Source organism: Siphateles boraxobius, unplaced genomic scaffold (genome assembly GCF_051911475.1).
Source record: "Siphateles boraxobius isolate OS27281-9 unplaced genomic scaffold, OSU_SipBor_1 9, whole genome shotgun sequence".
Classification (NCBI taxonomy): Eukaryota; Metazoa; Chordata; class Actinopteri; order Cypriniformes; family Leuciscidae; genus Siphateles; species Siphateles boraxobius.
The window spans coordinates 20,851,059-20,878,181 of record NW_027509219.1 but is presented as its reverse complement, the minus strand read 5'-3'; the positions used below and the strand labels follow the sequence as shown (position 1 = coordinate 20,878,181).

Genomic DNA, 27,123 nt, shown 5'->3' with positions numbered 1-27,123 from the left:
TATGTGTATGTATAGTGAAAGTGTGCGTAATTGAGAAGTGAAATGTGGCAACAGCAGCACAAAAGACCATCACAATGACCTTAATCAGCACATGCACACACACTTTACAGTACGTCATAAAACAACTTGTACACCACTCGCACACACCACTGCGTGAACACAAACATACATGATGTGCATTTACTACAGTATCATTACAAAAATCAACAGCCTCCTGCACTGCTCTCTAATCCTTCCTGATCTATCATTGCTTCTTATCTTTTCATCTTCTCCTCTCACACCAGAGTAAGTATGTTGTCCCACCTTCCGTCTGACCTGTTCAACGTTTCTGCACTTGTTGACTCAGTCCTGTTCTTCTCTCGCCATCTTAATATCCTCTAAAAACTCTCGGCAGACATTCTCAAGAAAGACACTCAACATAAACAAACTCAATATCTCAATAATCAAAACAGGAAAAGACAAAACGTTTTATAGACAGGTCTGTTATTGTTAAATTATTAACTTTCGGCAAGCTTTATACCAAAGCAGCACTTTGGTCTTGCTCAAGCTACAATGAAAGTTTTGTTTAGACTTGAAGAGATTGTAAAAGATTACAAAACCTCTTGTAATGAAGTGTTGTTGCATATGGGGTGGGGTGTTATGTGTGACTACAGAGAACATGTCTGAATATACAATATATCAAAACAGAGAACAGAGCCTCTGCTTTAAAAAATATATATATATTACGCTTTATGCAATCCTTTTTTTTAATCAAAACTTCGCAATTAAAAAAAAGCAACATTTTGAACAAAAAGTGGAGAAATTCACATTTTAGTCTAAGACTTCGTCCAGATCGGATACAGAAGTAGTAAATCATGTCCATCAAACCCCCAAAGCTTCGCAGTCCTATACCTCTTCATGGGTTCGATAGACAGTTTTGGTTTATTTGCCATTTAATGTTAGATGATTGCGTTAGCTTACATGTGCGTAAGCAATGCTTCTACGCTTGTTTCTGCTTCGTCGCCTGTGTTTTGATCCAGAGATTCTGTACTCTTTCAGGAGATGCATAATAGCGCCCCTCAATTGTATTACAGTAAAAACATGGGTATTAAAATATTAAAATTCTGTACAATTTTGTAAAAAAAGAAAAAAATTGTTAAGACACTAAAAACAATCATTTTAAATGCAAAAAAAAGCATTATAGCATTATTTTCATAGACCTATTTATCAACTGACTGATTTCTTGTAAATATATAATACATAAACCGATGTGTTGGTTTGTAGTTTAATAAATTAAAATGGCAAATAACAAATTCAGAACAGTCAACTTGATGTTGTTGTGGAATAACTTTCCAATGGATGTCAGAATGGCATCTAAGAATCTGAAATCTCCAAGCTCACCAAGCCTAAGAAGAGCCAAGAGTGACCATGTTAGATTTATAGGTTTTGAACATAGTTCTGGAAAGCTGCTGCAGTTATCCCACATGATGTTTTTCCACATAATCCCGCACATCTCAAAAGCACAAGCCGTTAAATCGCTCCTCTATCCTTACACTACACCACGTGCCACTTTACATGATCGCTTTTATCTAGTTTTGGGCCACAAGACACAGCTGTTCATTCTCATTCTGTTCAAGAGACATTGCTGTAGGCCCTAATCGAGTTTTCTCAACCAAAAAAAAAAAAAAATACCACAGGGTATTTAATATTTCTTCTTCTGCCTGCAACTTTCATTATAGAGCAACAATGGAGAATTGATTATGTAACAGTATTTAAAGGAAGTTTAAAATGAATTTCTGAGGTTGCTTTATCTACCCAAAATATTCCAAAGTCTGTGCAAACATAAGTGACATACTGTATCACTTTTCCATGACCTGTGTGTGTGTGTGTGATTACTTTAAAAAATCATTAGAATCATTCAATAATGAATCATTCAATGAACTGATTACATTGATTAATTGAAAAGAACTGACTCAAAATGACATCACTATGGCTTGTTATCAAGTTTAACTCTAAACAAAAGCAAACTCTAGCTGATGAAATGTTTTAAAGTGAAGTATATAATGCCTGGAGAGCACACTTGTAAGATTCCTGATATATTTTCCATGGCTTGGAACGCAGAAAAATTCACAGGTGTCAAGGCCTACAGATCCCACCGCAGTTAAATAGTACTAGCCAGCAGCCATATCACCCTGTAGCCCAAGACTGGTTGCCCACTGAAGCTAAGCAGGGTTGAGCCTGATCAGTACCTGGATGGGAGACCTCCTTGGAAAACTAGGTTGCTGCTGGAAGAGGTGTTAGTGAGGCCAGCAGTGGGTGCTCACCCTGTTGCCTGTGTGGGTCCTAACACCCCAGTATAGTGACGGGGACACTATACTGTCAAAGACCACCATCTTTCAGATGAGACGTTAAACCGAGGTGCTTACTCTCTGTGGTCATTAAAAAAAGTCCCAGGATGTCCTTCGGAAAAAAAAAAAAGATTAGGGGTTTAACCCCGGCATCCTGGCCAAATTTGCCCAATGGCCCCTGTCCATCATGGCCTCCTAATCATCCCCATATACTGCTTCATCACTCTGTCTCCTCTCCACCAGTAAGCTGGTGTGTGGTAGACGTTCTGGCACAATATGGCTGCCGTCGCATCATCCAGGAGGATGCTGCACATTGGTGGTGGTTGAGGAGATTCCCCCGCTTCTATGTAAAGTGCTTTGAGTACCCAGAAAAGCGCTATATAAATGTAACAAATTGTTATTATTACTACACAAAACAATCAATAACCCCACCATAGAGACACTCGCCAACACCCACCCGCAATCTCCAATCAGAATAGAATCTCCAGCAGTGTTACGACATCTGACAACTGTGGTCTAATAGATGGATATAAAGGACCTTAAAAGAGAGTGTGAGTTTGTATGAGGGTGAAAGCATGAGTGTGTGTGCGCTTGTGTGAGGAGGGGGAGCCAAATTAATCTGGGGTCTGATACCCCCCTATGGGAGCAGCTCAATTAACGATCCACACCGGCTGAGGCACCGGGCTAAAAGCCATCTCACTCTCAATCTCTCTTACTCAATCTCTCTCTCTGTCTCCCTCTACCCACCCCCCAATCCTGAGAGCAAGAATCAAGGAGCAAGAGAAAAAGAAAGAAAGTCACTTGGTGATGCACATTAAAGGAAAGCCTGGTACCGCTCGGTTGTGTGCTGCGCGAGTCGTTGCGTGTAATTTCATCAAGCACATGCACACACAATGTTCTCTTAGAGTCGCCACTAAAACAACACGACATTCTTCCCCTCACTGAAAAACACAGCATACGGTGTTTCTGTGTGAATGCATGTAAATGAGAGAGTGTGTGTGTTTGAGAGAGAGGGTAGGTATGTGAGTGGTTGTGTCTAATTACTATTTTGGGTAGTGCATGGTTTGGATTATGTGCGTTTTAGTTTGTATACATACTTTGTTATAGTTTGGGGCCAAAATCTGACACAAACACTCTTTTGGGATCGTCAGGATGCTCGTAGTTTAAAAAAACTGATTGATTGATCAATAAATTAAATACAAATACAAAAAAAAAAGTGTATACACACACACACAATTAGATAATAATATAATTATATATTTAATATTTATTTAAAAATATTATACAACATGTAATGTACACATTAAGAAAAAATCATATATAATATTAATAAGTTAATAATTATTATGTTTTTTAAGTTAATAAGCTTTATAATATAATAATTTAAAAAGAGCCTAAAATATGGAACATTTCCACTCAGAAAAAAGGCTAAACATATGTGTTTTTTGTGGGTGAATGTACACTCTAATCTTGTCATCTTTGCATTAATCTCTGATGTTTTGGGGTTGAAAATATAAAAATCATAAAATGTTGATGATGAAGTCATGATAACAGTCTTTTGCTCTTTGTGTGAACCAAAGAACATCATCCCATGAGCACCACAGGAACCGTCAGAGTTGCACCAGGGTAAATATTTCAGCAGAAACACACTTACAGAACGAACTTGTCTTTCCCTATCACTCTTCCATTCTTTATCTGTCTCTATCTCCCTTGCTTATTCACAGACCATTTAATCTTTTAATATCACCCTATATTAAGAAAACACAGTCCAGTTAGATCAGTCCACACACATACAGAGAGAGACACATAATCTAAACAAGTGTTTATACCCGTAACAACACATCAACCCATAATTTATCCATACATTACACAACATCTCAGACTAAACTACAGTATGTATTCATATCTAAAAATACAATGCCAAGCCATCATTCATGCACATGCACAAAGAGGTCGAACAGCTTGTCGCATTAGAGGGCTCCCTACCCAATATACACATTCTCACTTTATAAACTGTGTGTGCGGCCTTTTTCAAAGTATTACAAATATAAAAATATATTAAATACAGATTAATATAGATGCATCTCAGAAAAAGACAAAATAAAGAGGCAGAACCTTCCACACACACTCCTACATGCACACACAGCATTGCTACAAAAGAAACTTACCTATTACTCTTTCAGCTTTTTTTCTTTCTGCTTTTATCTCTTTCTTCCACGAGTATTTTAAGCCTCAAGTTCATCCGTTCCTGACAGGTGCCATGGTCCCGTAGACTCCAGAGGAACGACAGGCTCACTCACACACACTCTCCTCAGCCTCTCAAAAACACACACACACACGCTGTGAGGAGGAATGACAGATCACAGCAGCAGAAACAGTCCACGCATGAACATGTGTCTCCAATGTGAAGTCCAAGACTTCTTTTAATTCATGTGTTTGTCTTTTTTCCCCCTCTCTCTCTTTCTCTCTCTCTCTCTCAGTGTATTCTGTCCTGGTCTGAAGTTATTTTCCAGACTTCCTTCTTTCTTTTTTCTCCTTAATTTTATTTCTTAGTGGCTAATTCCACAGTTTCTTTCTCAATCTACCTTCTTTTCCACCCCTCTCTCTCTCTCTTTCAGTATTTCTCTGCTTTGGTTCTTGTGCTGACTGCTACCGCAAAGCTCTCCAGCTTTCCCCCCCTGTCTCTCTCTCTCTCTCTCTCTCTCTCTCTCTCTCTCTCTCTTTCCCCTCCCTCGGTCAGCCACTCCCTCCTGGATGGCTGGCTATTATGGGTGGAGACTGGTCAGAGGTAAAAGTCTCTCTTTCTCTTGTGAATACAGGGATGTACACTATCAGATGTGTGTTTTGTTACGTTGGAATGTTTTAATTAGTTCTGGATGAGTTCCTGTAAACTGCAGCGCAACTTTAGCTCAACTTAGGAGTGTAATGAGGTAAATTATTAAAGGGATAGTTTACCCAAAAATGTTCTTAACCCTTCTGCAATTTAGGAATTTAGGAACTCTAAATGACTATGATTGTTTTTAAAGAATATTCTAGTTTTTCAAGTCTTCTTAAGCCATATGATAAGATTGTGTGAGGAACTGAGTCATTATCCACTGAACATCAGAGTTCATAAGAAATTAGCAATGTCTGATTCATGAACGAATCATTCTTGAGTCAGATATTTTCAATGATTCAGTTGATCCAGTTCACAAAACCAACCTACTGTAAATGATTTGTCCACAAATTGGACTGATACGGTTCTCAGATTCAATGATCCGGTCGCAGTGGTTAACAGCTCAATGGTGGGAAGTCGTCGGTGAATAAAAATTCAAATCGTGGTTGGTCAGAAGATATTGTATGACTTCAGATAACATGAAATATAGTGTGCAGGCATCGTATTAATCACTTTTATTATGTTTTATGTTGCTTTTTCATCCTTTTTTGAAGCTTGAAAGTCCAGTCACCCTTTATTAACTGCAGGAAAAAGACACTTTTCCCCCACAGTCTACTTTTTTTGTTCCAGAAAGAAAAAGGAAGAAATTGATATGGGTTTGGAATAATAATAAAGTAAATAAATTATGACACCTATCCCTTTAACTCTATATTTAAAACAGTTTCCCATGAACATATATCTGTCTAACAGTTGAGATCTGCAATCATTACAAACACAGGTCAGTGTGAGCTGCACTACACACTTTCGACTGAGTGGCGTCATTATGGCACCAGTGAGACACTCTAGAGGGCAACAGTCAGCAAATATGATTCCATCAAGCTCTCAAACACATTTACATTTTCCCTCTATCTCCTTTTTTTATTCTATTTTCCTCCCCGTTTCACAAACACACACCTTACCTCCCATTTCTAGGTCTTTGGCACTTGAAATCAAAATAATCAAAGATACACGACTGTAGCAAGTTGCACTGTAAGAGGAAGAGAGATAGAGGAAGGGAGATAAAAAGAGAGAGAGAGCTGGCCTATGTTATATGATACTTACCATAAGACCTGATGTCGTCAGCAGCATATAATGTAAACCTTTGTTTTCCATTAGCTTCACACACACACACACACACACACACACATAGAAACAGACAATAACACACATGCACAGGTGTAAGAGTGATTCAAAATAAAACAATGACAAGCAATTAAGAAAATTAGCACAGAAATTCAAAGTGAATCCCCATTAGCAACCTATTTAACTTCCAGAACATGACATATTTCAGATTGAAACAGGATATTGTTTATGAGATTAAAAATGAGGAGATAAAGTCAGACGGGACTGGATGTGAGTTTGCTGAAACAATGTTTAAACAGCCAATTGGCTTGGCTTACTTTATTCATTAGCCCATACAGAAAAAAGTGACATTGAGGAAAAAAGGAAAGAAAAAAAGACATTTGAAAGTCGGAAGTAAAAATTTTCATACATATTGATGAAATATTACCATTTTTTCATTTGTTTTGCATTTCGTTCACAATAAGAGGTACCAGGATAAGACATCAAGAAAGTACTAGTTAAATCTGATTTCATGTAGAATAGTGGCATGACAATGGATACTATGTTCCTACATACCAGGGGCGGAGTGGAAACAAAAAATCTACCGGGAAATTTCGTAGACCACCGGCCTAGGGGGGTATTTTTTGGTTAAAAAAAAAAAAATTTTTTTTTAGAACCCTTGCAAAATTATTTTTAATACATTAAGAAAGCCGCCACCACTACTGGTCACATCTATAGTTAGATTGATTTGTTTAGATGCAGTGAAGTGTGTCCCACCACATTTTCTCAGGATCGATATTGTCCCCCACCACCTTTTGAAACATTGAGGCACGGATGTACCTAATACAAATAAATAAAACATCTCCAGTTAACTAGTAGAGCATTCATTTAGTTTGCTATTAAATAAGAGATTTAGCGCTAACATGTTTTTTTTTTTATCAAGCTGAGCGCTCATTGCCGCGGCGATCGGTTGTCATGGATACAGTGTTCTCTTGTGGCGTGCGGCGCGGGCAGTCTTCACTCGGACGCGCGCTTCAATCTATCGCTGTTCCGAAGACTCTCTATTCATTCCAGTGAAATCACAAAATAAAATGCAGTTAATACACACAAACGTGTCCCTGCTTGATATAGACTGTATCAACTGATGAACATATTCAGTTTTGATGAGAGAAAAAAAGAACTATACGGGTGCGGATTAGAACCCGTAACCTCTGGCACGCTTGGCAAAAGATCTACCACTAGACCATTTAAAAATTGAAACTGAATTTGCGGATCGATGCATTTATTTACGAGTTAAGCAGAGATGCTGTACAGTTTGACCAGCGGGCAGCGGCCGCACACCAGGCCGCCGCATGGTGTTGCAAAGAACTTGCAATGTATAACTATTATCAGACCGGGCCTCGAAACACTACCGGCCCACCGGGAAAAATCCTGACTCTCGCGATTGCCACTCCGCCCCTGCTACATACACTATTAAATGGGCCATGAATTGAGAAATCAAATTGTCCATGATCTTTTGACATATATAGTAAGTCGTACGTTCTTATAAAAATATCCTGTAAGTTTCAGAACTCAAAACTTCCTCATTAGTCCAAAAACAGCTTTCATTGACACCAAGCTGCCCAAAAATGAAGTTTTGGATTTTGTCACATTATGATGTAATAGTGTGGAGAAAGACATCGCTGCCTCTTTAGCCCCGCCCATCGATTCGCGCATGTCATGTAGTAGTAAATACCAGAGAGACGCAAACACAGAATTACTTCAGCAACAAAACAATAGAGATACCTCTGAGGACTACAAGATGTTTTGCGAAGAAGCGAACCTTATTTTAAACGAAGTTCCAGATCACATCAGTAAGACACCGTTCGTTTGTTGGCTTAATTTTCCTGCGAATTCAATTTTAAACAAGAAACTGTTCAGCACAGGCCTTTCCAAGAGACTGAAAATAAAACATGATGCAGTGCCAACTACATTGTATTCGACAGCAATGTCGCAACACACAAGTGTGAGTAACAATGTTTTTACCATGTGTCACTATTGCTTTGTCGGTTGTTTGATAGATAGATTGTTTGATATGTACTGAGTATTTTTATACTGTAGCGCGCCACTCAGACTGTGAATAGTTGAGATTTTCTGTTCTTTCCTTTGCCATTTAAAGGTACAATATGCAAGGATTTTTCGCTACCAGGGGTCGCTAACCTCTTACAATAACAAAGGCGTATACTGATGACGTATATTCCACATTATGCTGAATTATGGATCTTGTCGTCAAGCTGATGGATCTTTTATGGATGAGTGAATACATTGATGTTTTTAACATGACTGTGTTGTGAAGCAGGGCGCGATTGCTAGACGTATACCAGCGCCACACGCAACGCGAATCCTGCGGATATAAAAGAATAAGGACATTTCATTCTACCGAACTACACGCAAGTGCTGAATTAATACTCACACAGGTCAGTTTATAAGACGAATTAAACTTGAGGTAACGCAGCGCTGTTTCACTTGCTCTTACAGTTACACTATCACACTAAACGGCATTTGAGTTTGTTGAATGTTGTTAGTTAGGTTGTGTGTTGGCTGTATGAGACTAAGTACGTTAAGCTAGATCAACATTAGAATAACATACAGATCATATTCTAACATTTCATCAAGTTGAACTAAATAACATTGATTAACATTGATAACATTTGTTTTATGTACATTTGCTCACCTGTCTAAAAGTACATGCAACAGTCGCGTCTCTGTCAAGTCGAAGTTAGTCGCAGACGTGGAGCTCTCGGCATCTCGTAAGATGTTGATCTTCGTTTTAGTCCTCTTTTTGTCTCAAAGTCTGCTTGCCATGGTCCAAAATATTTGAACAAAACAACAACAGCGTGAGCGTCCTGCTATGCATAACGGGCCAGTTGTCAACGTCTGTCGCCATGGTTACTATCGCAGTACGAGGTCAAACCTGGCGGAAACCGAGGGTAACGCGGATATGACGTCATTGACTGGCGACTCCTCACATGCCCCGTTTCCTTGGTTAAAATCGCGATTTTCTCACGATTTATAAATTGTTTGAAACATTTGGGATATTGTAAGTAATCAACTAAACAAAATATATAACATTGGCCTAGTGGTTTTTGGATATTTTACTGCAAAAATCCTACATATTGTACCTTTAAGGGTTCAATACAGGGATTCCCAGATACGGAAGAAAGTAGAGAATGTTGTTTTTTTTATTGTTTTGATCTACACCATTCGCAACTATCCTGGATAAAAGCTTCAGTTTTATTTAAAACACGACACTGCAAATTACAATTTATCACTCTATCGAAAAGGATAGGCTATAAGAAGGACAGTGCGACAAATGATGGTACATTCATTCATAATTCCACTTACACAAAACAAAGTTATCATGAAAACTATGTGGTAACTCAGTAGCCTACTTAAACTTGCCACAACCAAGAATTATAAAGCATATGTAATACGCATTAATGTTTCACATTGTTGTTGGGGGTGTTTCCCCCTAGGAGGCAAGGGCCTCCTGCCTCCTCAAAAAGCTGGATGAGGTTTTTTTTGTGTAAAAGTCACTAGTTTTTATAAAGTAACACTGTCCAACAGCAACACCCGCAGATGAGGTTACAGCGGAAGACGTGCCTCTTCTGTCCCCATTGATTTAAAACAGACCACCTAAAGCATGCGGTGAGTTTAGTGGGGGGTAACTGAGAATGAATGGGGGAAAGTCACGTGAGAGGAAGCAATGTCATGCATCGCGCTATGATTGGATTTGATAGGTTATGATTGGTTTGTGCGATAAATCCTGCCTCTTGTTTTCGTGTGCATTCACGGATTGGCCTGAATGAAGACAATGATGGTGTAAATGGGAAGACTAATATCACCACCACTTTATGTCACGTCAAAATCAAACTTGAAATGGCCTGAAAACATGACTGGGTTTTTAGTGAACAATCAGCTTGGGGAAATTAAAGATACATCTTCGTGTGACAAGTGTTTACAAGCGTGATTATATAAAAATAAGTTGACTATTAAAAAGAAAAGCTGAACATTAATAACAAAAAAATATATATTATGGACAAATAATATACAGTACTGTGCAAAAGTCTTAGGCACGTAAGTATCTTCACCAGAAAAAAAAAGTTTTTCAGCCAGTTTTTATATATTTTGCTGTAGTGTCCGTTGGAAATATCTGTTTACATTTCCAAACATTCCTTTTGCCATTAATTGTAATAATCCAGTAAGATTTTTTGTACGCACATGGAGTCTGACAATAGCTGGTAGGATACACACGGAGATCTGATCTTACCATCATCGAGTCCATCTGGTATTATATGAAGAAACAGAAAAAACAGAGACATGTTTGAAAGAAAGGGTAAAAAACAGGTTAGAAAATAGCTTATTACTTCTAAATTAGAATGTTTTTTGATGTAAATCTATGCCTAAATATATAACCAAAAGTTTATAGTTCTGATTAAGATATTATTCACACTAAGAAAAAGAGAGTTAATTTAAGAACTGTTCACTGATGGGTTCTTAGGGGAACTCAGAATGGTTCTATGGCATCACAGCAGAAACCCTCTTTTGGAACATTAATTTTTGAGTGTACATGGAAACAAGAACATACACACACATTTTCACCTGCTCATATCCCACTTTCCTGTTCCTTTTCCTCTCAGCTAAAGGATGATGGAGAACAAACACATTTATATACACAGACTTGGTCTCTCCGGGCCACATTCATATGTGTGTGTGTAGGCCTGAAAGGTCCAGGTGGAGAAACAAATCAAGAAATGGGACTTGTGCTGTGAGAGCCATTAAGGCCAGGACCACCCTAAATGAACTTACACATGAAATTACACAAATCACAAAATATGTGTGTTCATTTAATCTGGCTCATATCTGAGACATACAACCTTGCATTAAATTCCCAAGTCAAGATTACTTCCTTTTATCTTACAGAAGGCCTACAATAAGGACAGGTTCCTGTAATTACAGGAGTATTCCAGTACAACCATGAGTTAGGAGGCTCGCTCAAGGGCACGGCGGTGACAGAACATGATGGGCATCTTGGTAACCGTTCATTTCACGGGCTGCCCCAACTGGAGATTAAAACTGTGACCTCTGTTACCACATCAGCGCTGTTACTCCGCACAGCCATTACTCCTCATCTTATTCTAACCTCAGAGACAGTATAAGGAGGAGACGGAAAATTAATGCGAGGAATCATAATGCTCAAAATGTCAGCTGAAGTAATGTATAGCAGTCCTATCTTTTAGTTAAGAGCCAATAGAGGTATTGCTTTTCATCACCTATTCTTGAATGCATCTGCACATTAGCTTGACCAGCCTGAAAAGACTAAAGCACAGTTTGAGGGGGGAAAAAAAGCTACATTTATGATCCCATTGTGATCTTGACAAATAGTTTTGTGGATTTCCATCTTTTCCTTTTCAAGTAGTCAATCTACGTAAAAAAGAAAAGAAAAAAGATGGGGGTGTTACAAAGATGGTTGCAAAAAGAACTGACTTTCTTTAAAGGGACTTTGTTTGCCCTCACCCTCACCCACTTCCATTTTCAATTTGAACACTTTGCGTGTTAATGCTAGCTTTGATTTTGATAAATGGATAATACCATGATTCATTTCATTTACACATTTTAATTACATTTACACAATGCAACCATGTGGTATACATTTCCTACTGTAACCACATGCAATAATATTTTTAATTTATGATGTTCCTTCTTTCTCAACTAAACCATGTTGGTAATTGATTTCATTAAATTAAAATGTTTCCTACACCATAAATAATATACGTCAAATTCAAAACTTAATTAAATAGATAATTCTTGCAAATGCTGTAATTTGTGAATGATCATTATAGTATTGCTTCTACGACAATCTGCATTGATGCATTAAGGTGAAAAATTGATTATAACATGCATTTGATTATTTTGTTAAAATAAGACTTTTCAGTGTCATGTGATGGCTTATCTGCTCAGATTGGTAGATAGGGTATAGGGTAAGTTTGCTAGGGTATAGGTTTGGTGATCAGTTTGGTAGGGTATAGGGTAAGTTTGCTCATAATTGATGGATTCAAAGTATGTCCTTTATGTCACCTATCTCTTATACAACAGAAGTTTATATAGTCTTGCTACTGTAATTTATTCAGCTGTGAATGTCATTTAATAAAAAATGAATGTGGAAAAATGCCATGTTCTTGCACAAATCACAGTCCATTCAATGGCATCGTAAATCACTTCAAGACTCTAATGATTAAGTATTAAAGAGCTTAGAGTTGTAACAGATTTTACTGTTGCATCTAAATCACAAGAAATCAGAGAACAACTACTTCCTTGTTTTATCCAATAGTAGGCTATGATTTAAAACGTAAACAACAACTCAACTGTAGCTGAAGTGGGGAACAGGGAGACATAGTATAGCTCACTGTATACAACATATGATGTTGATGATGATTAACGACAGTTAGTACCCCGTTCTCTGGTCAGAGAGCTGAATCAAATCAAAATGTTCCCTGCTTGATCCCTCTGTCTTCCTCTGTTATTCACTTCAGCCAGCATTCCTGATGGACTGAGTGGAATTCAGGCATTCCGGCCAAAGTCTTCCACACACACACAAAGCGCACTGGAATTCTGATGTTGTTTCAAAATGCGGAGCTGAGCCCCCTCTCCCCTCAGATACTGAATGCATTATTATGTTGTGTGTGTATTATTTTACTGCCGACTGTCTGGTCAGTATTGTTCCTGCCGGAATGACCTTTGACATGTATCTCCGTCTGTTCTGACCCTACAGTCTCGGGGCACTTGCAAAGTTAGGTGTATGTTAATGTCAGACAAGAATGGCTTGTCACCTGCCAACAACGAACAATAGTCGTGACATGATGGCAAGTTGATGAATGTGTTCACCAGCTATATACACACATACACGACTCAAGGTCTTTGCAAGTATTGTGGAACATTTGCTATCAGCGTGGCCGAGACCTTGAAAACAGTTTATCAATCAATACTGGCTCAGTTAGGACGAGAGGGAGAGACAGAAGATTGTGATGGAAGAAAAGCGGATGGGATCAGAATGTGAAGAAACAGTGGAAGAGGGAAACAGCGGTTTCTGGCAAAAGAGGGTTCCACTGTAGCATGCTTGATTATGTGAGTGTGTTTTGGATACAGAGTATCTATGCGCGTGTGTATGCATCACTCAGCTCTAGCGTACAAGTCTGTTGTTATTTATCATGCCATGAGCTCAGGCCTTAAAGTCACCATCCACAACCACTGTCACCACAACAAATAGTTTGAAAGAACAGAAGAATTAGACTTTAAAAAAACATGTGTTAACTATTAAACTGTAATGTTCAAGCAATTGAATAGTCAGGTACACTAACATTGAAAAGTTTGGGGTCAGTAAGATTTTCTTTTCTTTTTTTTTTAGAAACACAATACTTTTATTCTACAAGGACACATTAAATTGATCAAAAGTGACAGTAAACTCATTCATAATGTTACTATTTCTACTTCAAATAAAAGCTGTTCCTTTGAACTTTCATCAAAGAATCCTGAAAAGTATCATAGTTTCCACAAAAATAATAAGCAGCACAACTATTTTCATCATTGATAATAAGAGAAATTTACTTGAGCCCCAAGAATGATATCTGAAGTAGGCGTGTGCGATATCACGATTTTTGATCGTGGACAATTAAAATGTCTCCACAATCTACTTTTGAAGAAATATCGTAGTATCGTGCTACAGTGTATTCTATCAGTTGCAGTTCTGGCGCCTCCGTCCCAAAATACTGTACAATACGACGTACATTCACATTGACACAGACATCGGCACTGACACCGGCACGGACACGAAGACCATCACAGACACACCGGCACGGACACCGCCACAGACACACGGCACGGGCATTGACACGGACACCACCACAGACACCGACACACCGGCACGGACATCAGCACTGGCACAGACAACGACACAATGGCATGGACATCAACACGGACACACCGGCACACACCGTCACCCAAAAATGAAGATTCTGTCCTTATTTACTTAGTCTAATGTTGTTCCAAACCTGTATTCATTCCTTTCTAGTGCTGAACACAATAGAAGATATTTTGAAGATTGTGACTAACCAAACAGTTGCTGGTCCCCATTGACTGCCATAGTAGGAAAATATATACTATGGAAGTCACTGTGGACCAACAACTGTTTGATTAGCCACATTCTTCAAAATAACTCTTATTTTGAACAGAAGAAAGAAACTTATTTAGGTTTAAAACAACTTGAGAGAGTAAATGATGACAATTTTCATTTTGGGGGAAATTTCATTTTGACAATTTTCATTTTAATGTTAATAAAACAACAAAAAACAAAGAGAAAATCACTCACTGCTTTGAGAACTTTAATAGTAGCTTTAATAAGTATCAATGTATAATTTATACAGTGAAGTCTGTGGTGTTTTATTTTATATTTGATCATTTAATTTCTTTCTTGAATGCTTCTTTTAAATACACCTACTGTAGCTGAAAAAATAAAGCACTGTTTATTTCATTTGTATATTATATGTTGTGTATATATAATGTGTATCTTTGTTCTCATCTTTTAATAACAAAGAAAATAATGACAAATATTTTCTATCTTCGCCACTTTGGCCTAAATGTCTGCATTCTTTTTTATTTTATATGTTGTTACCTTTTAAAGCTTTGTTTTTTTTAAAAAAATAGGGACATTAGTTTGGCTGTAATGCTCAGTCACTTGCAAAATAGTAAAACCAACATGAAAATGAATCGTGATATGATATTTTCCTGAATAAAAATCGTAATGTGATATTTTTGCCATATCGCACACCGCTAATCTGAAGGATCATGTGACACTGAAGACTGAAGTAATGGCTCCAGCCATCACAGGAATAGATTGCATTTTAAAATATAATAAAATAGAAAACAGACATTTAAATTGTAATATTTCACAATAAACTGTTTTTGCTCTATATTTGATCAAATAAATGTAGCCTTGGTATAAAAGACTTTAGAGACTTTAGACTTTATTTTGTCACATTAGCTTTCATTATTTCTTTGATTTTAAGTGAAAACAACATATCCTAAAATGAAACGGTTAGAAGAAAAACTTTTTTTTTTAGAAAGGCTTGCATCAGTGTGAGATTATACAACATTTGTGATGCAAAAATGCAAATGTTAAACATTAATAGAGCCATTTGCACAAAAACATGAAAACTAAATTATTTATTGGGTAAAAGTGGAGTCTTTTAGTTAATTAATGTGAAGTGGCAATTAAAATACATTTAATCAAATTGAGTTACGTTATGCAGTTCCAAGTTTGCAAATGTATGTGTTTTCAGTGGGTTTGAAGCCCATTTCTTAATTTACTGATCACATTAACACTACCCTGTGGTTTATGCGTTTAATTGTCTATTTAAGCCACAGAGCCATTTCCTGTAACAGATGTGTGTTAGTCCTTAAAATTGGGAAACCATATAAAACACACAACATATAAAACTTTTCTTAGTTGAAGAAAAAATGCGAGATGTGAAATGAGGACAGAGATGCTAGTCAAGTAAAAATGAAACAGAAAAAGAAACTAATTTTCCGGAAATTGTTTCAGATTCATTCAACATAATTGTACAGATGTCTGTCTGTGATTTCTACTCCAACTTTATGCCAGTTATAAAGACGCACACACAAAATAACTGTTTTACAGAAGTTTGCACAAAGTTCGGGACTTCCCACTGCTTTTCAGGCACTGTAATTGAGAGACTTTAAAGCATTCGGGCTTTTCCCTGACACACACACACACACACACACACACACACACACACACACTGACTCATACACATGCTTGAGCCACGTGTGAGGGACTTGGAAATTGCGGCTAAACTCTATGAAAGACTTTAAATTTGTAATTTGTATATATGCTAATAATAATATAAGACATGAACTGAAAAAAGGAAGAACTAGAAAGAAATGGGAATTCACTTTATCAAATGAGGACACAGTGGAGGAGTGGGAATCTGAGTGTGATGTGTATGCGACTAGCACTGTCTGACCTTTTACATCACAATGACATCATCATACATTGTCATCGAATAAATGGCTAATTCTTCTATTACCACACACACATACATATCACATCATTTACATTAATACAATGGACAAACACGGTTCATTCAAAGCTCTGAAAAGAATTGCGTTCAATCAGCCCAATCTGTTCTCAATCAGTTTTTTTCCCCCTTTCATCCTGCCATCTGCAAATATACCCTTTCTACTTTTTATAGCTCAAAGTGCCTTCTCTTTCTCTCTTTTCTCTTGCCATATCTTCTATAGTGGTGGATCTTAACTGGTGGGTAAATAATAAAATCATTAATGCACAAGAATGTTGAGGCCTTTACAGGTCACCAATAATTTAACTGAATTTACCAATACTGATCAAGTTATTTATTTTTTAAAGTGCCCTGTAGCAATGTTCAGGGAAGAAGGAGGCGGGAACCGGCGAACAATCAAAATAAACTTTATTTAAAATAAAACAAACTAAAATACCGCCAGCAGCCCCTCGCGGATGACTGCTGGCTTACCCAAAATAAACATAACGGCCAGCAGCCCCTCGCGGACGACTGCTGGCTAAAATAAAACACAAATACAAAAAACAGAACAACAAAAATCAGGCCTGTTCCTCTCTCGATCATTAATGTCGTTGCTCCCCCTTTATGCTTCCGCTCCTCCGTGAGAGATGCGAGACCGGTGTGCTATACAGGTGTTGCTCATTAGCAATCGCACCACCGGCCTCGCGCCGTTCTCTCACGTCCCTCGGCAGTCCTGTTCGCCACATACCCCCATCGCCCCTCACAGGCCGGGGGGGTACCCACGAGCCTGTGCCTACTCCCCCCCGGCGGCGGCGATCCCTGGGGGGTATGGACCGACAAGCGGAGGGAAACGGAGACGGAAGCATGAGGAGCGACAGATCGAGAGAGGGGAGAGAGAAAAAAAAACAAAAAAAACATGGTCCGGTTCCCACAACGCGCTGCCATCATGGTCCTCCACCAGCTGGGCGATCTCCTCCGCGGTGCCTGGCGGTGACGCTGGGTAGCCCTCGGTGGACGGCTCGACACTCCTCCGCCGCCCGGTGGACGGCGACGGCTCCTTGGGATCTAGGGCAGACGGCAGGAGTCCCCCGCTCCCTGCTCCTCCCCTTTGCTGGTGGACGGCAGCAGGCTCCGGCCCACGGCGAGCGGCGGCGACTCCCCCGCTCCCTCCCGGACGGCAGCCGCCCCTCCAACTCCCAGGCGGCCGGCAGCGAGCTCGGCCGTCCCCCCGGCAACTCACTCCAGCGCACCGCCTCGAGCGTCCATGGCCGCGAGTCCCCCGCTCCCTGCTCCTCCCCTGCCCGGCGGATGGCAGCAGGCTCCGGCCCACGGCGAGCGGCTGCGACTCGCGCACCCGCTCGATGGCACCGCGGATTCCCCACAGCGGCGAGGACTCTCTGACAGCGCGTTCCTCCCTCTTCCCGGGTTTCGGCACCAGTGTAGCAATGTTCAGGGAAGAAGGAGGCGGGAACCGGCGAACAATCAAAATAAACTTTATTTAAAATAAAACAAACTAAAATACCGCCAGCAGCCCCTCGCGGACGACTGCTGGCTTACCCAAAATAAACATAACGGCCAGCAGCCCCTCGCGGACGACTGCTGGCTAAAATAAAACACAAATACAAAAAACGGAACAACAAAAATCAGGCCTGTTCCTCTCTCGATCATTAATGTCGTCGCTCCCCCTTTATGCTTCCGCTCCTCCGTGAGAGATGCGAGACCGGTGTGCTATACAGGTGTTGCTCATTAGCAATTGCACCACCGGCCTCGCGCCGTTCTCTCACGTCCCTCGGCAGTCCTGTTCGCCACATGCCCTTTACCAGATTTTAAGTTAATTTGCTGCATAAAAATATAAAACATCAGACAATTAGAATTTTTGTGAAATACAAAAAATATTTTTAAAAGTTGTTAATAGTTCTGTTGTCACTATCAAAAAGCTTCATGAAACACTGGCAACCAGTAAAGCTGGAGCTCACAGTCAGCGTCAGCGGTGATACGTTCAAAAATGAGGAAGAGTATGAAGTCGGTGACCAATCGACCGGTTAAGGACAGCATAAACAAGTTTATTTAGGTTATGACTTTTTTTTTTGAAGCAAATATATCTGCCACACAGTAGAAGCACAATATTCTTAACACAATAAGATTACATCAAAAATGGTTCCATTTGCAATGTGGATAAATACACTTGCCGACCATCATTTATTTTGTGCAGTGAATTATCAGCTACTGAGAGCATGAAACCATCAAAATTCAAGAGACAAACCAAACCAAACACTCAAACTATGAAGACTGTAAATTGTATGCCTGCTGCCGTTTACATGTTGACAAAGTTTTCAATTTTAGTCAGTCTATATTATCTTAATAATTTGTAATATTAATATCTTAATATTGTTGGGCCTATCCAGGGTCGCCACTTGATGTCCAATGCAAAAAAAAAAAGAACCACTGTTTGACAAATTATTCCGTTGGTTTGGTGAACAGTGTTCAAAAATGACCAAAACCTCGTTTTGATAAAGCCTCTAAAACCATGTAGAAATGAAGTGACCGAGAAAATAAAGTTTTCTTTCATCATTCATCTCATTTTTCAACTCGCTCAGAAACAACTCTTTCGCTTTTGTTTGATCTGTTCCCAAACCCTTTTATGTGCTGTGCCATATCATTTATAAAAATGAAGTGTAAGCACACAATAATTCTTAAAGACACACACACACACACACACACACACACACACACACACACACACACACACACACACACACACACACACACACACACACACACACACACACACACACACACACACGATATCAAAAGCTGCCCATTAGACAGATACCAACAGCTCTTCGGTGTAGTCCTACACGCATACACACACACAATATCAAAAGCTGCCCATTAGACAGATACCAACAGCTCTTCGGTGTAGTCCTACACGCATACACACACTTAAAAATATTTAGTTTTAGTTACATTAGTTACATTAGTTACATTTTTTCCTCTTTTACAGATACCAATCCCTCACTGTGTGTTAAATGGTGAAACGTGTTTCTTTTCCGAACCGTTTGCCCACTGACACCAAATTCACTTTATTCCCTCTTTCTTTTTCTCTCGCTTTTCTTTCTTTCTCTATCTTTCATCCTGCTCATTGTTAAAGCAGATGTTTGTCTGGCTCTTCCATTAGTATGAGCTGCTGCTGTTTTGTGCGCGTGTGTGTGTGTGTGAGTGTGTGAGTGTGTGTGTGTGTGTTTGAAAGAGAATGAGGAAACTAAAATGACTTAGCATTTAATATTAAACATGTGGGACAGCAATGAACTCTGGGTAATGGAATAGTGCCAAAAATACAGACTGCAGGTGAAGTAAGATTGAATATTAACCTTGTGATCATAATAATTAACCTTATAAGATCGGTTAGATCAGGGGTCTACAGCGGTGCTACAGGTAAATTTGTTTATGGAAAAAACTGCATTAACCCCTTAAGTGTCATGACAAGCTAAAATCAAGACAAATCATGACAAACTATATTAATCATGACAAACTATATATCGTTGGAAAGGTCCTAAATAGATATTTTAGCGCTTTTTTTATTACAAATTATGTAGGAACAGTAATATATTAATTTATGACAAGAGTGCGCCTCAAAAAATCTACGTCAAAACAGGAGTTTCTGGCCTTTGTCACAGAAAGTCGACGCACACACTTTTAATAATTGAAACTTTGGTTTTTAATGCTAAAAGTTCATAAAACATAATCTAGTATTTGTCAATAAAAAAGATGAAATAATATTTTAAAAAGTAAAGTAAAAAGTCCTCTAAAAAGTATAATATATTTTTTTTATTTTTTTATTATAAATTAGGTCAAAATAATAAATCATAAATTAGGTATCATTTGAAAGCTTATGAACTCAGAATTCATCCTGTGAAAACCGTTTTGAAATTGGACGTTGCATTACCATAGAAACGGTATTTTTGTATTAGGCTCCTCCCCTTTTGGGCATCATCTTTCATAATTTTTTATCAAAAACTTTTCTAATCTTGACAAAACACATTGTCAGAAAGGTCTAAGTCTCAAGGTTTCATTTTTAGTGACAAAAGTGCTATTTGGATAGATATTTATTATTTTGTTATGGCAGAATGCATACAATTATATTCAATGGAATTCAATGGCACCCGGTGGCTATTTTTGGTACTACGCCTAAACAAAATCTCATGGGAACTTCAATTTTTGTGATATCAACTTAGGGTGACCACCTGCTAATAAGCCCAAGGTGGGACAAGGGGTATGTTTCTGAGGGACAATGTGGGACACTGCCTGGCGCGGCGGTGCCCCCACCCCACGGACAGACTCACTGATAGTGGTTTACCCATTTCTAGCACATACCACCTTACATGGTATATTAATAATGCCCTATTCCCCTAAACATGTGTAATTGCTGATGTATGCTCATGAATAGGCCAACCAATGTGTATTTTTTTCTAAATAAAGATTCATAATATTTTGAACATTCAATGAATTGACAGATGCACTTCCACTTACGATTTACTTTAGCTATTTAATTTTATTTATTTTTCATTACATTTTTTCACCTTAAATAAATAATAATATAAAATTATAGGATTAACAGGAATAGCTTGTTTTCACATGACGTCACGTCACTGCGTTGCCATAGCGATACATACAGATGGAGGGCAGGAAGTGATTTTCTATATTTAGGACTCACTATAACAAACTCAAAATGCCTATGTTTTGCGTCGTTTATGGTTGCTCAAATCGATCAAACCTCGAGGAGTTTTTATCGTGTGCCAAAATTTGTTGTTCATAAGGGGGGAAAATACAAGAAATTGACAGAAAAACATCGGAAAAATTGCCGGTCGAGAGGAGCCGAATGGGAAAATGCCCGTGTGTGTCAGTGATCACTTCGTCAAAGCTGGGTTAATACAGCTTATGTGTCTGTTTGTGTAACGTACCAGTTTTTGAACTTTGTAAAGTCAAAGTATGTCTGTGAGACGAGGTAGTTGCTGATATCTACCGCCTCAATGGCAGGCAAATCTTTCAATTCAGTTGAAAATCGGTCCTCTTCATAACGTATGGATCACGTCCAACATATGTTTAGATTTTTTGTTTATATATTTCTCTTGTAATAGCGTCTAAAGTAGTACAGTACGGACTTTCCTCCATCACGTCCATTGCGTTCTTCACTTCCTGCCCTCCATCTGAATTTCGCGCGTCAACACAGTCACGTGACTGCAAACAACCTATTGTAGTTGCTCAACACCACAGGAACAGTTTAAAAAAAATTCTTAACTCACAACTCCAGAGGTTCACGGAACGAGAAGTCACTGCGCTTTCATGACAACATTGAAAAAGTTGACAACAACCTAGTCAGCAATTCAACTGAGGTCACGTGGGTGTGGCAACAGTAGCGTGCTGAACTGTCAAGTAATGTTCGTTTGGGTGCCTGGGGCTCGAGGATATAGAGCGACCGACTTTTTTTTTGAGCAAGCATTGATTATGCGTGACACGGTCTCAATTTGCGGGACGCATGAATTGGGCTTCAAACGCTGTGCGCGCACGCGCTACGCGGGACGGGTGGTCACCCTATATCAACTTCAAATTTGGAACACAACTTGGTTAGATATATATAGCTTTCATGTTATAGTAATTTTATAGTAAAAAATATTTTGTAAAATATTTATTTTATATTTAAAAAGAAATATTAATATAGTATATTTGATTTACTGTAAATTTTAACTTCCATAACTTTTTCATACTTAAATTTTTTAAGGTGCTTTCACTTAAGTAATAATCTGCTGTTTGTTTTCTTTAAAACAAGACAAAACTTAGGTCTATATTCCAAAGCATTCTTGAATTACAACCATTTCAGTTTGTATAGTGCATTTTAATGTCCATTATCAACAGGGGAGTGACACTTAAGGGGTTAAACAAAAATACAATGAATAAAATAAAATTTAATAAGTAACAAAGTATATAATACTTTAATATGGTACATGTTTTTAGAGGCCAGGCATACAAAACTTAATTGTATGTAATATTTAACGGAGCATCATCTCTTGATCCACCAAGAGGTCGCAAAAAGGTCAGAAAAAGACCCCACAGGATCAAAATCATGGACTGACTGATATATCCCACATTACGGCATTATTGCAAACCTGTATAAAAAGCACACACACAATGTTCTTTGAGAAAAAAAAAAATCTTCAAAAGTCTTTATTCAGATGCCATAAAAAGTCCACAGCAAAAAGAAAAAATGTTTTCGATATCACATCATCAGTGTCTAAATTATAACCTTACATTATAAAAATATGAATATTTACTATTACGTTATATGGTGGTTAAATATGGTTTTAATATGATTTAGTATGAGTGTATTTAATGAATGCTTAAAAGAAATTCTAAATAAATGTATTTTTATTTTTATTTAATTCATATTGTAAATACATATTTTACAAGATATGTCATTCATAATGTATGATTAAAAAGTTACACACACTCAAGTTCAAGTTTTAATGAAAGCTTAAGCAACTGCACATTGCAGAATTCAGGACACATCAGCATCAGGCACCATCAGGATATTACATTTTCCTGAATGCCATGTGGCTAAAGAATTGGTAAGGCCTCAAGGAACTGCTCTTACACACACACACACACACACACACACACACACACACACACACACACACACACACACACACACACACACACACACACACACACACACACACACAAACTGCCAAATATCTACAGTGTGCATGACAATTTTATTTTGTGGTTTGAACTTGAAGTGAATGGCATAGAGCTCTTGAAGAGTTTCTTGGCCTTTATTTTTTAACCTCCCTTTCTTGGTCCCTCAAAAACTGCTCATTTCAGAGGATCAGGGAATGGAACAACGATTACACACTGACACACATTTTCTGTGGTAACCAGCAGTGGTTACAGCTAATGAGGTGTGCAAGGACCAAGTGGCCGCACAGACGAAAACAAAGAGCTCCATCTGAACTGTCCTTGGCCACACACACTCATGTTGTGTCTCCAGGAGTTAACACAAAGGGACAGACTGAGTCACTGGAGAGAAAGAGCCACTGAAAGAAAAGGAGAAGAAGAAAAGGAGTGTTGAGAGACTCTGGGGGAGTTCACAATGATGGATTGTCCATTTAACCTGCCTTTGAACTGAATGACAATGAATCAGATTCATTTGATTCACAATTAACTCTGTCCAGTTCTGATTCTGAATCCAACAAAGCTTAAAAACGCTTGACTGGATGGCATGGTGACAGAATGTCACTCTGAACAGGGCTGGACTGGCCATCGGGCATACCGGGCACTTTCCCGGTGGGCCGACGTGCTTTTTGGGCCGATACAGATCAGATCATTCTTTAAAAAAAAGAATAAAATAAATTTTTATTTAAAAATAAAATGCCCATAATACTCGTACATCGGCGGCCCATTCGTTAAGTTTTGCTTAATTGGCAGCACTGGAATATTTGTGCCGGTGTAAGGGATTGGACAAAAAAAGTCAGCGTAGGTTTTTTTTTCACAGACCGGTCCATGAAACACATAGATCAGCAGCCCATTGGTTCTTTTCTTGATTGACACTGGGCTGGTCCAATCACATCTTTAAACTCCTCTCCCTTTGGGTTCTGAGCGAGCGTGCCGTGTCAGTGTGTATCTGTCAAAATAGTCAGAGATGGAGAAGAAACGCAAGGAATGTGCAGAGAAATAGCTAGAAAAAAGAAACGGGCCCTTAAAGTGTCTGATGAGGATATTGAGGAGGATCAGGAGAGAATGAGTGAGTGTAGAGAACTGTGGTAAGCAGAACTAGGCAACTTTCAGAACACTGAGGCGATGAATGTAGGAACCCAGAACACTGAGGCGATGAATGTTAATCAGCCAGTTACGCATTATTTACACAGCTGCATAGTTGACGATTACGCATTTTACTAGAATTGTAATGAGACGCGTTTGTAAACCATGTTTTCCGCCAAAATAAAAAGATCATGTGTTTATCTCTTTCAAGAATAGAAATTAGTAGAATTAATAGAATTAGTACCAGACCCGTCGCTATGGGTGGGCCATAGGGGGCGGTGCCCGCCCCAAAAAACACTTGAGGCACAGATAATTTAATTTTAAAATTATCATAGTTGCTAATTTTGTGTTGCATTAATGTTGCATTCTTTATCAATAAAATATTAAAGATATAAAGAAACAATGGTGTGATTTAGTTTGATTGATGGGAATCTACACTGCAACAGCCTATCACGGCCTTACAAAAGAACGTTAGGCTACGTACGTGACGTAGGCTACAACCTAAGCCGCTTAACAGTTACCGTGAAATTTTGAAAGTTGTTTCAAAACGAGTTTTCGCCGGCTTACTCGCTTCCGTTCCTTCCGAGTGAAAAGTTAATTTGATGAGGAGGTTCTGCTCGGAGAAACGCTTCCTCCCGCTGTACTGGGACTGGAGAGAGGACAGCGCTGCCTCCACTCAAAGTATCTGTGCGAGACGAGTGTATTTGCCTGTGTGTGTACGTGTCATGGCAACGCATATCCCTCTGTTGACTGCTTTAAAATGCAATGTTTGAGAGATGTTTCTGGTGTTACAGCTAATATTTTGTATAGTCAAGTGTTTTATGGATATTCATAACATTGCTTCTGTGTAATGTGGTGTAGGCTATAGGCTACCTGGTCATATTGCGTTAAACGTGATGATGACGTGCTGTGCGACTAGAGTTGAGTATTATAAATATACATACTGTAGGCTAATAATAATTGCGCCCCCCATATATTTGACCCCCTTAAGACTGAGGTCTGGCGACGGGTCTGATTAGTACAAAACTAATTATAAAAGTTGCTTTTATTTTTCAGTGCATTTGTTTTACAATATATGACTATTACTTTCATGGGATTAATATTATAACTATTATTATGTAGTAGTGTAATGCAGACAGACACAATATCACAGCTAAAAGAGTTTTGAGTTTTTCTTTGTTCAATTTGCACACTGATTATGGGTTGGAGCTCTTAATTTTTAACTCTCAAAGTGCACCAGATTGATGAATTTAACATTAAAAAGCACACATTTTTCTTACGGGGGGGCTACCCCGAACCCCCCTAAAGGGACAGAAGTCAACCCACTACCGATTTACCAAAAATCATGTGTCAAACACCGGTATTGCTTTGCCGATGCAGCTTATAGCTTGTTTTAGGATTCATCATTGTGGAGTAGTTTGATTGTATTTTACAATTAGTAGTTATTTAGTCTATTAACTCTTACTCATTCATACTCACTTATTACATGGCATTAGTGGTTTTAATAGGACTTAGTAGCTATACATTTTCAGGGGCGTGAAAAGATCGGTTGTGTTTATGATTATATGTAGTGGGCCAGTCTGGGCCAAAATGCCCGGGCCGATTTTTAGTCCCAGTCCAAACCTGACACTGAATATAATATAATATAATATTTTAGCTTTAGCACATTCGTCAATATGCGACAGGAAGCTTGCGCTCCAGACTGTTTTGAATGCTCTCAGGACCCTTTTCCGGTGATTTTAGAGAGGAGATTATGGTTAACCCTTCGGGTAACATGCATAGGTTGAGGGTGAACCAACTCCAGGGTAAAGCTAAGGAGATGCGCCTCACCTTTAAGAACACATTTAAATAGATTTCCTTGAAATTGTTTCAAGTTACGTGTCACCGGACAATCTACACTTCCCAGCATAAACGCTCCTGATTAACTGTTTGTTATTAAAACATCTAACGTTACGTTCAAAAAACATTGTTCATTTGAACAGAAAAGCAAGCAAACTGTATGAGGGATTTGGCATGGCAGAAAGTCCCGTTATATGAAGCTGACTGCACAATGAACCTCTTATTTACATAATATCTACATTTTTTTGTTATAATGCGAGGATTTGCGAACGTGCAGAACTCAGAATCCACTCTCCACTCAAAAAACACGCCAGAGTTTTTGTTCAGGCCGAACTTAAAGGGGTGGTTGATTATGATTTCACTTTTCTAACTTTAGTTAGTGTGTGATGTTACTGTTTGAGCATAAACAACATCTGCAAAGTTACAACTCTCAAAGTTCAAACCAAAGGAAGATATTTTCTTTTAAAAGAAATTGCTTTGTAAAGACTATAACAAACGGCTGGTAGTGACTACACAAGCTTCCTCCCGGATTAGTGACATCCCAAACTGCCCTCTGAAATATGGTTTATAGATTATCATGACAGAAAAGCTAATGACTAGAAGACAACTAAATTACACATAAGCTACATAAATTCATCAACTAACCATTCAGAAATGTCCTTTTGCATTCTACATGTTGTGACCTTCTTGAGTCTCACCATCTTTGTCTGACTCCGGTTTGAACACAAAAGACTAAAGGTTTTTGAAATTTTCAAAGCATGTATGTGTGAGGTAATCGAAGCTGCTAACACAGGAGGTGTTGTAGCTCCGTCCTCTGTCCCGGGAGCAGAAGCTCATTGTGGCGAACAGGACGGTCGAGGGACGTGAGAGAACGGCGCGAGGCCGGTGGTGCGATTACTAATGAGCAGCACCTGGGAAGCACACCGGTCTCGCATCTCTCACGGAGGAGCGGAAGCTTAAAGGAAGAGCCTCCTTCTTCCCTGAACATACATACAGTCGGCAATGCGTCATAGTCCCCCAACGCGTGGTCGGCGTGGGGGAAAACACTGCG

The 27,123-nt window shown here is 38.8% G+C and overlaps 1 protein-coding gene across 2 annotated transcripts in view; it reads right to left on the bottom strand.

Annotated features, from left to right (window-relative positions):
- Positions 1–5,071, bottom strand: part of sema3b (sema domain, immunoglobulin domain (Ig), short basic domain, secreted, (semaphorin) 3B) — a 34,470-nt gene extending 29,399 nt beyond the window's left edge. The window contains exon 1 of one of the 2 annotated variants that reach the window (XM_077223948.1): positions 4,496–5,071. The gene's annotated coding sequence lies outside the window, so the exon portion shown is untranslated. Of the gene's footprint in view, positions 1–315; positions 425–4,495 lie in introns of those variants that run through there. The other variant, XM_077223947.1, reaches the window with a different exon arrangement.
- Between the last annotated feature and the right edge of the window lie 22,052 nt (positions 5,072–27,123).